The following is an 11,469-nucleotide window of genomic DNA, read 5'->3' as shown; positions in this document are numbered from 1 at the left end:
TCCCTGCCTATATCATAACTTATGCATTCATCTTCTTGGATTTTTGGAACCCTCAACTGGGGAGAATCCAACAGCCATTTAAGAAATCTGACTTCAGGGTGGGTGTTTTTGCTTAGTGATTTTTTAAAAAAAGATTTATTTATTTACTTGAAAGTCAGAGTTTCACAGAGAGAGAAGGAGAGGCAGAAAGAGAGGCCAACTGGTTCACTCCCCAGTTGGTCTAAATGGCTGGAGCTGCGCTGATCTGAAGCCAGGAGCCAGGAGTTTCCTATGGGTCTCCCACATGGGTGCAGGGGCCCAAGGATTTGGGCCATCTTCCACTGCTTTTCCAGGCCATAATAGAGAGCTGGATTGGAAATGGAGCAACTGGGACTCAAACCGGTGACCCTAAGGGATGCTGGCACTGCAGAGTGGCTTTTCCCGCTAAGGCACAATGCCGGCTCCTGCTTAGTGATTTAAGCTGCTACTTGGGATGCAGGCAGGCATCCCAAGTACAGTGCTTGTGATTGAGTTTCACTCTGCTTCTGATTTAACTTCCTGCTAAAGTGCACCTAGAGAGACAGCAAAGTAATGGCTCAAGTACTACACTGCCCTCCTTGGAGGCCCAGATGGAGTTCCCATCTCCTGGCCTCATCCTGGCCCATCCCCAGATCCCCAGATGTTGCAGACATTTGAGGAGTGAATGAATCAGCAGATGGAAGATTTGTCTCTCTTTTTCTCTTTGTCTCTTGCTCTGCTTTTCAAATAAATTAAAATGAATAAATAAAACAAAACAATAATGGCATATGTAAACAAAAAGTACATGGTAACAATAGCACAAACTTTCAGTAGGACATAAATGCAGTTTAAAAAGAAAAGAAATTTGACTTCCTTGAGACTAACTATGATGTTGTAAGGAAACCCATGTTAGTCATTTGAATTAGCATCATGGATACACTGATTTGCAATTGGAATTCAGGTGTACAAATCCTTCCAAAGCAGGCACCAAACATACTAATGAAGAAGCAGCCACATGAGAGAGCCCAGTGAGAACCACCTAGCTGAATCTATTAACCCACATAAGTATTACTAATAATGATTAATGTTCCTTTATGCTACTGATTTGTAAGTGATTTGTTATGCAGCAGGAAAGAGAAATGTCCTCTTTCCAAAACACATAATTATTCTTATAGTATTGATTTAGGAATGATTCGAGTACACTTTATACTCTTTCAGGGACTATTTCCACCTTTATGAAAGTGAAAGAGATTATATTGGGGGAGTGAACTGTAGAGTTTAAATAATAAGCACAAATAATTTATTTGGTTAAAAGTGATGAGAGGATATAATTATGCAATTGTACTTAGATACACTCAGAAAAATTTTGAGTATTTCGTTAACACTAGTAGAAGGTATTAAATTGGTGGCATTGAGGAATTTGCCTTGATGAGTTAAGACAAATATATAGATAAACTAGATGAGGGATTAAAAGTGTTTACATCTTTATGATCAAAATAATGAAGCAATCCAATATCTAGAACTTTGCTGAATGGAGCAGAAGACCTAGACAACAGCAACCTTCAGTGGTATCATTTCCATTCAGTGTGGGGATCCACCCTCACAATGATACTGTAGCAACATACATACACACATGCGCACACATAAATGAGGTAATCAGTATGTCTTAGCAAAACTAAAGCTCTAGCTTTAAGAGAAAATTAGAATGGATTGTGGGAGGATTAGTAGAAAGGACAAAACTTGAAATCATATATGAAAAGTCTTTGATGTTAAATAAAGTGATGCACTGATCCAGAGTGTTCTAGATCTTGTCACCAAGGTGTGGTCCCTGGATCAGCAATACCACCATCATCTGAAAACTAGTTAGAAATACAGAATCTTGGACCTCATCTCAGACAAACTGACTCAGAATCCACATTTTAACAAGAATTCCCCATTATTCCTATGACACTAAAATTAAGAAATTCTTACCTGGAACTCTTTGGATGTGATACCTACCTGTTGTGTGTGTGTGTTTTGCTACCTGTTGTGTGTGTGTGTGTGTTTTGCTATCATGGTCTTGGCAATCACAAATAAACCAAGTGTAGGGGTAAATCTAAGTTTCCTTCCATGTCCTGCTTATTGTTATTACCAAATGGCAAGAATATTGTACTTGGAGCTAATAGGACTCACTGTATCACCACCAATCAGTATGTCTACACTGTGTGTAGGCTACTGTAGATAAAAAAAAAACAGCCTTTATTTCCTCTTGAATTTTGATATTTAAACCTGAAGCAAAAAAATAATAACAATAGACAGATAGCAAGAGAAATGACATACAAATTAATTAAGTCCACAAGGACATCACAGAAGAGAGAGTACCCAGTCACTTAAATGAGATTGAGATGCTTATATAACTTCTTCATAGAGGAGAGACAGGTGGAAGATGTAAGTAATTTTAGAGGAAAAGTAAATAATTTTTACTTAAGATGAACAGGCCCCAAAAATAGGCCAGAACAAATTTCTTCTGGGCTCTGGGTACTATCAACTCCAGTCTTCTTTTCTATGATACACACCAATCTCTTTTGACTGATGAGATATCTAGGGAAAGGATTTACAACTCATTATATTCTGGATAATCTGGCTTTTAAGGTAGATAGTGCACATTCAAAGAAAGCCCTTTCACATAGTCACCACTCCCCAGGTGCTCTCATTTTGAAGTTTAAGGTGGCATATTTGGGGCTATCATGCTTTGAGCAGTAACACTGTCTTACAGGCTCCTTCCAACATGTGTTGCTAATTTAGTCTCAAGGACTGAGCAGTGCTGTCTCACAATCTGGTTTTCTTTAAGAATCTCCCAGTAGTCCATGAAAAATGCATACATGAGAAAACTTCAAGAGTTGGTAGAAAAATGCAATAACAGATCAAAATAAAAATATATAATTTATTTCTCAACATAGATTCCCTCAAGTTCAATACACTTTTGTAAGCAATTTCAACCATCTGTAATGAATTGAGGGTACTGGGCATTTAGCCACACCAGTGTAGTCCTTTTTTTCATTACTACCTGAAGAAAAATATATGAGTACCTTTGAATGAATAATTTAAGATAAAGAAATTAAAAGCAGTGAGAAGTACCCAAATTAGGACTGCAAGGTGGGTGCCTAATGATTTCTTATTGATGCTAACAAAATTTCCCCTTCTTTATTGAGAGAAATTAGTAGAAAAGCTGTTGTGGTGGAGAAGGACTCTTTGGCTGATCTGTGGCTAATATTCTTAAAAATTTCTCCTAATAAACAGATATTATCATCATTTGACCTTCTGGAAAGTCAACAGGCAAAATACCTTGAACATCCAAAAAAATTGTTGTCATGTCCTTTGCGATTGACTTAGTCCCTTTTGCTTTGACTGGACCACTTACATCTCTTCGTAGCCTTTTTAAAAATTTTACTCTGTAATCAGGATAGTACTGCTAAAGCCATATTTACTTTCATGTATTCTTCCAATTCTTAGAAAAATTGCTTCAGTATCACAATCTCACTTGTTTAAAATTTCCATTGAACATTCTACTTTTTTCTGCAGCTATTCTGGGTGCAATAGTTTTGGCATCTGTTGACTAGAAAGTTTCCTCCACTTTAAACTTTATTCCATGGAATTTTTGAGTCCAAATCAATTGAAATGCATATGGTATTGTCTATCGTTTCTGCTGTTCATAATTGGCCTTTAATTATGCCATGAACAAGATCAACTTTGTCCTCACAAGTTAATCTGAATAGTGTGTTTCTACAGGCTTTGTCTTCATCACTGCCTGTTTCTTCTCTATCCTTAAATGAGTTATCCATTTGTATACTGTTGATTCTGAGGTGTGGGGGAGTGTTGTCCCACAAACTTTTCATACATTAACAATGACTTCATTCTTTCCCACAAGCTTCCCCACATATTTTATGTTTGTTCTTGCTTCAATTTTACCTAAGGGCTCTTTGTTAAAGTGTGTTTGATTTCTAAGATTTCTGTTTTATTCTGTGTTAGGGTTTTCATCTCTGCTGATTTTATCCATCTGTTCTTGAATGTTGTCCTCTTTTTCTTTTTCTTTTTTTTGTTAATTGTTCTTTGGCTGTTTTGTAGTTTCTTTTTTATTTTATTAATATAAAGAGAGCATCGCTTCTTGGTCTTTTGGCTAAGATCAAGTGTAGTATCTGTTCTTATCAGTATAAAGAGAAGAGATTTCCTGTATTTCATAGATGCAATTCTAAGAAGATAATCATATTTCCGTCCCTTCCTCCCTTCCTCCCTCAGTCCCCCTCCTCCCTTCCTTTCTTTTTGTCTTTAATTTTTACAAATAATAATTTATTCTAGGTGCCTTAATACATTAATTATAATTATTTACAATTTTCTGCCCGATATTAATAGAATCAATCTAATGTTTGCTTTGTCTTTTCAGACTGCCTTTTCTGCCTTTTGGCCATGTTTGTCTCTGTGTATGATGTGTATCTTCCCTTTCTGTGTGCTTTGTAGTTTTTGATTAAATGTAGAACGTGATACATTGGGTACTAGGAACTGAAGTAAATAGGCTTTTATTATTATGCATTATTTTACCCATCTAAGAATTAGCTTATATTTAATGTGTTCTGTAGTTACAGGTGCCAGAGACTTCAAATTCCTCTAGTATACTTGTTTCTACCTCCACTCTTGACATTCTGCTTTTCTAAATAATGCTCCCCAGGGAGTCTACATCTTGCAGCTTTTTCACCTGCAATCCACTATTTTTATACTGAAACCCTGAGGATGTTATGGTAAGCTGTGGAGGAGAAGAGAATTCTTTATACTTCTGATTATATCTCTGGCTTTTGGTGCATCTGAGTCTGCACTGTGCTCTTCACAAGTATTCCACCAGGAGTATAGATTATTTTCCCGTTATATTTCTCTCCATTCTTTGGCTGCTGCATCTCCAGTCTATGAAGCTCTGATCCTTCTTGACCATGATTCTTTTTACCCCTTAGGACAAACAGAAAGATAGAACAGGACAGAGAAGGAGGGATTCTCTTCCTTCTCTGAGATACAGCTCTAATAAAGTCTTTTGTATTTCCCCCTAGAGATTTATTTTGCTGTGGAAGAGACTACAGACACATTTCATAGTGATTACTTGTCCTCTTCCACAGCTACAGGCAAGAGGTGGTGTTTCTTAGAGGCTCAACATGAGAACTTGGTGGAGTTCTTGTAGTGACAGTCATGGCTTCCCGTTTCAGTTCTTATATGCAAAGTGTATGGAAGTCATCACTCCTGTTCTTACAGCAAGAACAAGCTCAAGAAATTTAAAATCAATGCCTTTCAGATAAAATAAGAGGACTCAAGTTGCTTATTTGAAATCTCTTATTTATTGAAGATAAACTGCCATTGCAAAATATAGGAAGACAGGGACATTCAGAGAGACACTAATCCCAAGATTTGCTTGCTTGGAAAAAAAGCCACTCAAATGTTCAAGAACACCTAAATGGTTACTTCAACAAATTATGGAGGACTCAGTGTAGATTGCCATAAGAGGGAGCAATTCCTGTAGATCACAGTACTTTCACTTTTGCTGCTTCCAATATTTTTCAAGTAATGTCTATACTTACTTACATGGATTGCTATTTTTAGAATTACTGTTATAATCTTCATGGGCAATTTGATTTTAACCTCTGGATAAGTCACATAGGTTTCCTTTATTTTCTTCTACTTCTCTTGGTTATTAGAAACCTAAATTGAATGACCATTTATAAAAAATAACTTGCTTTATATGCTAATAAATCTAAATTTTGACTAGCGAAGTGATTTGCAAATATTTATTGAAATTCTGTAAACTTCATATAGGAACATCATCACATTCATCTATATACTGAACTCAATGCAAATTCACTAACTGTGCAAGGCATATGTATCCTAGGTTATGCTCATATTCCAGAACCACAAGTTAACAATTTTTCCTCCAAAAAATTCTTCATTTACTCATTGTCTATTTTGCAGAGTTTTCTTTAAGAAACTGCATTTGATGATGAATTATATGAATCTTAGGGCTTTATTACTATGCTAATTTTTGCTTGTTTTTATATTTTTATGTATTTATTTTTCAATTTTATTTAAGCTATACAAGTTTCATGTATTTAATTTCTACAGATTTAACGGAAATATCACTCAAGGTAATTCCTACTAAGTTCATATAAAATTAGCAAAATGAAGCATTAATGGAGTTCCTTGGACTTTACAGTTTTTTTTCCTAATAAAATCTAAATTTTGATGACTTTTGGAAATTCTATCCACTACAAAATGCTGCCATACAATGACTTATATAATTGGCTTCTGACACATCAGCACCTAAATGTTAGAGAAACATATACTATGGTAATTAATGAAATGTGCTTTGGAATATGCAGTTAGTTTATAGTATTTTAAATGACTATACTTCAGTTTCATCACATATCCAGTGATAGTCATACCACATAATGTTAGGATTTTCATGAAATGTAACAGTTAAACTTCCAAGTATACGATAGGTTATCAATAATTTGTATGGTAGAAAGATATCTAAAATGGCCTTCTAAAGATACCTCACCCTAATCCTGAAAACTATAAATATGATGCATTCTCACTGCCGTGATTGTGTTATGTTATATAGTACTGCTGCCCTTAAGATAGCCATATCATCTCAGTGGGCGGGATCTAAGCACATGAACCCGTAAATAGCAGAAAGCCTTTTCCAATTGGTGATAGAAGGGGAAGCCACAAAAACCCAAAGCACAGGGGGACTTTACACATGATTGCTGCTTTGATATGGAAGAGATCGGCACTGTACTTAATGCTACTGAACCGTAATCTTTAAAATGCTTAAAAGGGTGACTTCTATTTCATGTATACTTTACTACAATAAAAAAATTGAAAAAAAAAAAGACTAGATAATACAAGGCAGGAAGTTTTCACTCATTATCTGAAGGTGGAGTGGGGAAAGCAATCAATTGAAACATTCCTTGAGATAGTCCAGAAGGTCAAATTAGAAAATAAAGGCTTTAAGGGGCCGGTGCCGTGGCTCACTTGGCTAATCCTCCGCCTGCGGTGCCAGCACCCTGGGTTCTAGTCCTGGCCGGGGCGCCGGTTCTGTCCCTGTTGCTCCTCTTCCAGTCCAGCTCTCTGTTGTGGCCAGGAAAGGCAGTGGAGGATGGCCCAAATCTTTGGGCCCTGCACCAGCATGGGAGACCAGGAAGAAACACCTGGCTCCTGGCTTCAGATCGGCGTAGCTCTGGCTATAGCAGCCATTTGGGGGGTGAACCAATGGAAGGAAGACCTTTCTCTCTCTCTCACTGTCTAACTCTGACTGTCAAAAAAAAAAAAAAGAAAAAAGAAAATTAAATTCCTCACATTAAGAGAGTTAAGGAGAAAGACTCTACTGTTATGTCAAAAGATGGGGGAAAAAATGAAAAAAAAAACCATAAATTTGTGGTAAAAATTCAGCAAACTATGAATATAATGGAATTTCTTTTACCTGACCAAATACACATATGGAAAATCTACAGTCACTGTTATATTTAATGACAAGTATTTTTTTTAACTTTTATTTAATGAATATAAATTTCCAGTGTACAGCTTATGGATTACAATGGCTTCGCCCTCCCATAACTTCCCTCCCACCCGCAACCCTCCCCTCTCCCGCTCCCTCTCCCCTTCCATTTGCATCAAGATTCATTTTCAATTCTCTTTATATACAGAAGATCAATTTAGTATAAAGATTTCAACAGTTTGCACCCACATAGAAACACAAAGTGAAACATACTGTTTGAGTACTAGTTATAGCATTAAATCCCAATGTACAGCACATTAAGGACAGAGATCCCACATGAGGAGCAAGTGCGCAGTGGCTCCTGTTGTAGACCCAACAAATTGACACTCTATGGTGCCAGTAACCACCCTAGGCTGTCGTCATGAGTTGCCAAGGCTATGGAAGCCTTCCAAGTTTGCCGACTCTGATCATATTTAGACAAGGTCATAAAAGACAGGGTGAGGATAGTAACGAATGATCCTAAGAGTGGCACTTACCAGGTTTGAACAATTATACAGCATTAAGTGGGGAAGAGGACCATCAGTACACACAGGTTGGGAGTAGAGCCATTGGTGGTAGAGTAGAGGTTATGATTACGAAGGAATGAGGCCCAAGTGCACTAGACAGGGCCTAGAACAAAGGACAAGTATTTAATTACTTTCCCTTTGAGATCAAGAAGACAAAAATGTGTACTCTCATCACTGATGCTTAACATTGTACTTGAGAGTCAAGACAATGCAAATAGCAAGAAAAAAATTTTCAGAAATAGATTGAAAATGAAGTTAAATTGCCTTTATTCATAGAAAAAGTTGTTTTTTACATAGAATACCTTAAGGTATGTACACAACAGAATATTATTTGGTCATATAAAGAAATCTTGTTATTTTCAGCAGAATGGATGCAACTAGAGGATATTATGTTAAGTGAAATTAGCCAGATACAGAAAGACAAATACTGCACGTAATACCTCATATATGGAAGCTTTAGAACACTTAATCTGAATAGTAATTAGTAGAAGCTGGGCAAGGTAAGGTAGATAGAGTTGGGTTGGTCAAGGAGTACCATAGCAGTTAGCTGGAAGGAATAATTTCCTATACTTCTCAATTATGTATTATATATTTTATGAGAAATTAAAAGACAAGAGCTACATAGCTATAATAAAATGTAATGACAAGACAAAATATTAATTCCATTGATTTGATTAGTGCACATCATATACATGTATTAACATGCTATACTGTACTCAATACAAATTTTATCCTTCAAAATTTTTAAGGCTTCAAAAGTAAATAAATTTTAGAAGAAAAAATTAAAAAGAAATCTACCAAATTGTTAATCATTTAATATTTACATTTTCAAAGTATATGATCAAAATGTACATATTCAAACGTGTTTATTCTAGTAGAAAACAGTAAAGATAAAACAAACTACAACAACTAGCTCTTCATATAACATAAAAAAAGTCCTAAGCCTAACAGGAGGTATCCAAGATGCCTATCATGAAAACTACAATGTTGCTGAGAGAATCAGGTAAAGGGAGAAACAAACTCTGCTGAAGATTGGGAAGATTCAATCTGATAAATTGCTAATTATTTTCAAATTGATCTTTACATCTCTGAAGAGCTTAACTAAAATTGCAGCGAGATATTTGGGACAATTTTAAAACACGATTTTAAAATTTATATGAAAATAAAATGGACACAGGATAATGAGAACAGTTTTAAAATGAAGAGCAACTCTTGAAAACTCCCTGATTTCAAGACTTAATGAAAGCTGATAACTAAGACACCATGACATGGTCCTAAGGATATAAAACAAGTTTCACAGAGTGGAGTTTGTTCTGGAAATATACTTTTATACATATAGTTAATTAATGTTGTTAGTTTCCCAGGCAATTTAATTGTAACAGAAAAGTCTTTTGAACAACTGATGCTAGATACTAGAAATACGTGTGAATGGAAAAATACACACACACACACACACACAAAACAAAAGCAACCTTGAACCTTACATGCCATCCTTAAAAATGATTTGAAGTTGTTCATGGACTTAACTATGAAGTCTGAAACTATTGTTCCACAATAATGTCTGGGAAAGTATCTTCACAATTTAACTAAAGATTTAGTAGGATGCACAAACTATTCCTATAAAAGACAAAGTAATGGCAAAATGAGCTCCACTAAACTAGGAGTTCATTTATGGCAGAAAACATAATTAAGAAAAATGAAAAAAAATCCATAGATTAGGAGTGGTTATGGTCTCTCTCTCTCTCTCTCTCTCTCTCTCTCTCATATACATCCATCCATCCGTGCATACACACACACACACACACATACTCTTTATATATTCTCTGTATATACATATATATATGTGTATATATATATATATATAAAATAAAGGATGCAAGCTATAATATATAAAGTACTCCTCAACTGAATAAGTTAAGCCAGACAACCCCAGGTTGAAAAAAGAAATACTTGAATAAGCACTCACTGCAAAAGATATACAAATAGCCAATAAGCTCAGGAAAATTTGTTCAACATCTGTAGTCACTGGGGAATGAAAATTCAAAAATATATTGAGATACCATTTCATACCTACTAGAATGGCTGAAATTAAAAAGACTGACAACTCTGAACCATCTCCATCTTTCATCCACTGTGGTGGGAATGCGGAATGTTGTAGTCACTTGGGAAAACTCTTTAACATTTTCTTACAAAGTTAAATATGCACTTCCCACATGATCCTAGAATTCTGCATCATGACAACTCTCCAAAGAAATGACAATATCTATTCATACAGAATTTTACAAGTGTGATTTAGAACAGCTTTACTGATAACATTAAAACACTGACAGTAAAAACACATGTTCACCAACAGGAAAATGTATATGCAACCGTTTTATAGTCATATAATGAATATAATGTTCAAAAAATAGAGTTAATTACTCATACATATGACTTCTTGGATAAATCTTAAAAATATCTTGTTGAGTGTAGGAGCTGATGATAAAGAGTATGTGTAATATGAATAGTCTCATCAATATTAAGAATAGAGAAAACTAATCTATAGAGTTAGAAATCATAACAGATTATTTTAAGGGTGTAGAAATTGGCCAAAATAGGGCACTGGGAAACTTTCCAGGGTGATGGAAGTATTCCATATGTTAATGGGCATTTGGTTACCTGGGTATGCATAATGGTGATCTGGAATCAACTCTTACTAGTTCTATAGAGACACTTTCATGCATCTCTTTCTAACTCTCCTTTCAGTATCAGCCATAAGTAATTTGAAGTAGGCTATGGTATGAATATTTTCTCCATGGCAATTGGCAAATGTTAAATATCATAATTTTGTTTTTCAGAGAGCTGGCTTACTATTATATTCCTGGACTATATAAATTTGTAAACTGTTTATCAAATTGTTCACTTAAAATCTATGATATTGAATACATAGTGACTGTTTAACGACCCAAGATTTTCAGTATGTCTTAAATTCTTTCCTTGGATGTCTAAATGATATCTCTGCTTTTTGGTTCTTATATAGTTTATGGTGAGTTAAACAGGTAGTTTTATTCAAATGAGGAGTGTTCTTTGTTAAAGAAAAAGAAATTTTTATTGATATTTTTTCTCCTTAGTATGCAGAACTGCTTATGTATCAGATTTTTTTTTTAAGATTTATTTATTGATTTGAAAGTCAGAGCCACACACAGAGAGAAGGAGAGGCCGGGAGAAAGAGAGAGAGGTCTTCCATTTGCTGGTTCACTCCCCAATTGACCACAAAGGCTGGAGCTGAGCAGATCCAAAGTCAGGAGCCAGGAGCTTCTTCCAGGTCTCCCAGGCAGGTCCAGGGGCCTGGATTGGAAGTGGAGCAGCCGGATCTCGAACCAGCGCCCACATGGGATGTCAGCACTGCAGGCGGCGATT

At 35.6% G+C, this 11,469-nt stretch overlaps 1 pseudogene; it reads left to right on the top strand.

The window, feature by feature from the left end:
• Positions 1-4,133: 4,133 nt before the first annotated feature.
• LOC133753944 (U2 spliceosomal RNA) lies at positions 4,134-4,255 on the top strand (annotated as a pseudogene).
• Positions 4,256-11,469: the final 7,214 nt, after the last annotated feature.

The sequence above is a fragment of the Lepus europaeus genome, chromosome X (assembly GCF_033115175.1).
Source record: "Lepus europaeus isolate LE1 chromosome X, mLepTim1.pri, whole genome shotgun sequence".
Taxonomy (NCBI): Eukaryota; Metazoa; Chordata; class Mammalia; order Lagomorpha; family Leporidae; genus Lepus; species Lepus europaeus.
The sequence above is the reverse complement of the archived record's forward strand: the minus strand, read 5'-3'. Positions and strand labels throughout refer to the sequence as shown.